At 51.6% G+C, this 5,000-nt stretch overlaps 1 non-coding gene across 1 annotated transcript in view; it reads left to right on the forward strand.

Annotated features, from left to right (window-relative positions):
• The first annotated feature begins 4,358 nt into the window (after window positions 1–4,358).
• The window catches only part of LOC124567808, a 1,910-nt gene continuing 1,268 nt past the window's right edge, over window positions 4,359–5,000 (forward strand). The window contains exon 1 of the ribosomal RNA XR_006970969.1: window positions 4,359–5,000. This exon is cut by the window's right edge and continues 1,268 nt beyond it. This is a non-coding gene — a ribosomal RNA (small subunit ribosomal RNA).

Below are 5,000 nucleotides of genomic sequence, written 5' to 3' on the forward strand. Positions count from 1 at the left end.
ACCTAACCCACGTTGTGCCTTAACCTAACCCGTATTGTGCCTTAACCTAACCCGTATTGTGCCTTAACCTAACCCGTATTGTGCCTTAACCTAACCCGTATTGTGCCTTAACCTAACCCGTATTGTGCCTTAACCTAACCCGTATTGTGCCTTAACCTAACCCGTATTGTGCCTTAACCTAACCCGTATTGTGCCTTAACCTAACCCGTATTGTGCCTTAACCTAACCCACGTTGTGCCTTAACCTAACCCACGTTGTGCCTTAACCTAACCCACGTTGTGCCTTAACCTAACCCACGTTGTGCCTTAACCTAACCCACGTTGTGCCTTAACCTAACCCACGTTGTGCCTTAACCTAACCCACGTTGTGCCTTAACCTAACCCACGTTGTGCCTTAACCTAACCCACGTTGTGCCTTAACCTAACCCATATTGTGCCTTAACCTAACCCATATTGTGCCTTAACCTAACCCATATTGTGCCTTAACCTAACCCATATTGTGCCTTAACCTAACCCATATTGTGCCTTAACCTAACCCATATTGTGCCTTAACCTAACCCATATTGTGCCTTAACCTAACCCATATTGTGCCTTAACCTAACCCATATTGTGCCTTAACCTAACCCATATTGTGCCTTAACCTAACCCATATTGTGCCTTAACCTAACCCATATTGTGCCTTAACCTAACCCGTATTGTGCCTTAACCTAACCCGTATTGTGCCTTAACCTAACCCGTATTGTGCCTTAACCTAACCCGTATTGTGCCTTAACCTAACCCGTATTGTGCCTTAACCTAACCCGTATTGTGCCTTAACCTAACCCGTATTGTGCCTTAACCTAACCCGTATTGTGCCTTAACCTAACCCGTATTGTGCCTTAACCTAACCCGTATTGTGCCTTAACCTAACCCGTATTGTGCCTTAACCTAACCCGTATTGTGCCTTAACCTAACCCGTATTGTGCCTTAACCTAACCCGTATTGTGCCTTAACCTAACCCGTATTGTGCCTTAACCTAACCCGTATTGTGCCTTAACCTAACCCGTATTGTGCCTTAACCTAACCCGTATTGTGCCTTAACCTAACCCACGTTGTGCCTTAACCTAACCCACGTTGTGCCTTAACCTAACCCACGTTGTGCCTTAACCTAACCCACGTTGTGCCTTAACCTAACCCACGTTGTGCCTTAACCTAACCCACGTTGTGCCTTAACCTAACCCACGTTGTGCCTTAACCTAACCCACGTTGTGCCTTAACCTAACCCACGTTGTGCCTTAACCTAACCCACATTGTGCCTTAACCTAACCCATATTGTGCCTTAACCTAACCCATATTGTGCCTTAACCTAACCCATATTGTGCCTTAACCTAACCCATATTGTGCCTTAACCTAACCCATATTGTGCCTTAACCTAACCCATATTGTGCCTTAACCTAACCCATATTGTGCCTTAACCTAACCCATATTGTGCCTTAACCTAACCCATATTGTGCCTTAACCTAACCCATATTGTGCCTTAACCTAACCCATATTGTGCCTTAACCTAACCCATATTGTGCCTTAACCTAACCCATATTGTGCCTTAACCTAACCCATATTGTGCCTTAACCTAACCCATATTGTGCCTTAACCTAACCCATATTGTGCCTTAACCTAACCCATATTGTGCCTTAACCTAACCCATATTGTGCCTTAACCTAACCCATATTGTGCCTTAACCTAACCCATATTGTGCCTTAACCTAACCCATATTGTGCCTTAACCTAACCCATATTGTGCCTTAACCTAACCCATATTGTGCCTTAACCTAACCCATATTGTGCCTTAACCTAACCCATATTGTGCCTTAACCTAACCCATATTGTGCCTTAACCTAACCCATATTGTGCCTTAACCTAACCCATATTGTGCCTTAACCTAACCCATATTGTGCCTTAACCTAACCCATATTGTGCCTTAACCTAACCTATATTGCGCCTTAACCTAACCCATGTTGCGCCTTAACCTAACCTATGTTGCGCCTTAACCTAACCTATGTTGCGCCTTAACCTAACCTACGTTGCGCCTTAACCTAACCTATATTGCGCCTTAACCTAACCTATATTGCGCCTTAACCTAACCTATATTGCGCCTTAACCTAACCTATATTGCGCCTTAACCTAACCTATATTGCGCCTTAACCTAACCTATATTGCGCCTTAACCTAACCTACGTTGCGCCTTAACCTAACCCACGTTGCGCCTTAACCTAACCCACGTTGCGCCTTAACCCAACCCACGTTGCGCCTTAACCCAACCCACGTTGCGCCTTAACCCAACCCACGTTGGGCCTTAACCCAACCCACGTTGCGCCTTAACCCAACCCACGTTGGGCCTTAACCCAACACACGTTGGGCCTTAACCCAACACACGTTGGGCCTTAACCCAACACACGTTGGGCCTTAACCCAACACACGTTGGGCCTTAACCCAACACACGTTGGGCCTTAACCCAACACACGTTGGGCCTTAACCCAACACACGTTGGGCCTTAACCCAACACACGTTGGGCCTTAACCCAACACACGTTGGGCCTTAACCCAACACACGTTGGGCCTTAACCCAACACACGTTGGGCCTTAACCCAACACACGTTGGGCCTTAACCCAACACACGTTGGGCCTTAACCCGCTCTGTAATTGTCATACGACGCGTTAAATTAGTGTAGTGTTGCCTAACTGCAACCCCCGCAATATAGTTTGCTACTCGCACTGCCTGGTCCCCAGTGTATCGCTTCATGTTAAACACCTTGCAGCGATACACTGTAATGTGGATGGCAGCAGGACGTACATGCTCAATGCCCTTCGCAGTTGTTCATTGGCATTCGCATGGCGAAGCACTTAGCCTACGCTGTGGTACGGCCTGTGTCAACTGTCCGCTGATGTTGTACGTCCAAATCACACACTGTACTGCACATTGGTCCTCATGTACTGAATGATACATCGTGGTACATGTGACCGTACAACGACTGCGCCAACAACGGCGAACCATGCGGTCCAACTGTTGTGCACTCAGCTATGTGTCGTCTCCCTATAAGAGCCGGATTGCAGTGTGGTATGCCCTGGATGGCGATCAGCATGAGCCGTCTGTTGATGTAGTGGCGCGTGTTGTCAGACGTAGTCGTCTCTTCTCACACACCGTGACAGCATGGTGCACTGCGTTCCACATCTGCGACATGCGACAGAGGCCGGTTGACAGTCGTTCGCGCAATGGACATCGCATACGTACGGGGGCCACCTTCCACGTGTTCGCGAAGCGTGCACATGTTGTTGCGTGTATGTGGGCAGACATAGTGTGTCGTGACACCTGACACAGGCATGCAACAATCGTTGAATTTGCAAATGGCGATGGACGTCTACGTTTGCTGGTGACGTTACGCAAATGAACAACTGGTAAACCGTTGTGGTGCGGTTGTTCTCGCTAGAGGTGAATCAGTGATGGCGACGATCGGTTGAGCTACCAACCGGTTGTTTCAGCGATACCCACCATGCCCACGAACGTGAATGGCATGTGGGTGTGAAGCGATACGCGGCGGTGGCTGGGTGGGACCGTCCCCGGCCGGTGAGGGGGGGCCTCCCGGCGTGCTGGCCGCGCGGTGCGTGGGCGCACGCGCTACAGCCGGCTGGTGGGGGCGGCCAGTGGCAGGCGCGCCGGCCGACGGAGGCGGCAGGCGGCGCAGCTGCGCGCCGGCGCACCCTGCACGCGGCGCCGTGCGGCCAAAGTAGGTCCTCGCGGGCCCGGTGCGAAGCGCGGTGGACATCTGCAGTGTGCTGGTCCGATTGAGGACTGTGTGCGCTGAGGATGCGCCGCCGCCCGGCGCTCGGCGCCGCGACGCCGTCTGCTGCTCGGTCGCCTCTGCGGTTCTCGCAGGTGGTTTGTATCGCAGCTGTGCGGACGTGTTGGCGCGTGCGCTGTGCTGGGAGAGTTCGCTTCGGCACCCAAGTGGGGCTTTTGTCCTTCTGTGGCGCTGGCGTTGGAGCTGCCGGCCACCGTAGGTGGCGCGTGTTGTCTCCCGCCGGCAATGCCACGACAGCACGCTCCCGGGCCTCTGTCGGCAGCGGCAAGCTCAGTTGGGAGCACGGGTGGTCGCACCTAAAGCGTCTACTCGCCAAACTCCGGGCGATTGCGCCTCTCTCGAACCCGACCAAGTACTTAGGACGGCGCTGCGCGCCGCCGGGACCTGAGAGGGTTTCGAGGTGTATCGTGCAGGGGAGCTCAGCCTCCTCCTGTTTGCAGAATAATTGAGCGGACGCTTGCGTGTTCGCGCGGGCCCCCGGGACACACTCCCGGGCGGCCGGCTGCTCAGCTCTAGTTGACGCAGCTCCCTGGTTGATCCTGCCAGTAGTCATATGCTTGTCTCAAAGATTAAGCCATGCATGTCTCAGTACAAGCCGCATTAAGGTGAAACCGCGAATGGCTCATTAAATCAGTTATGGTTCCTTAGATCGTACCCACGTTACTTGGATAACTGTGGTAATTCTAGAGCTAATACATGCAAACAGAGTCCCGACCAGAGATGGAAGGGACGCTTTTATTAGATCAAAACCAATCGGTCGGCTCGTCCGGTCCGTTTGCCTTGGTGACTCTGAATAACTTTGGGCTGATCGCACGGTCCTCGTACCGGCGACGCATCTTTCAAATGTCTGCCTTATCAACTGTCGATGGTAGGTTCTGCGCCTACCATGGTTGTAACGGGTAACGGGGAATCAGGGTTCGATTCCGGAGAGGGAGCCTGAGAAACGGCTACCACATCCAAGGAAGGCAGCAGGCGCGCAAATTACCCACTCCCGGCACGGGGAGGTAGTGACGAAAAATAACGATACGGGACTCATCCGAGGCCCCGTAATCGGAATGAGTACACTTTAAATCCTTTAACGAGTATCTATTGGAGGGCAAGTCTGGTGCCAGCAGCCGCGGTAATTCCAGCTCCAATAGCGTATATTAAAGTTGTTGCGGTTAAAAAG

The sequence above is a fragment of the Schistocerca americana genome, unplaced genomic scaffold (assembly GCF_021461395.2).
Source record: "Schistocerca americana isolate TAMUIC-IGC-003095 unplaced genomic scaffold, iqSchAmer2.1 HiC_scaffold_141, whole genome shotgun sequence".
In the NCBI taxonomy this organism is placed as follows: Eukaryota; Metazoa; Arthropoda; class Insecta; order Orthoptera; family Acrididae; genus Schistocerca; species Schistocerca americana.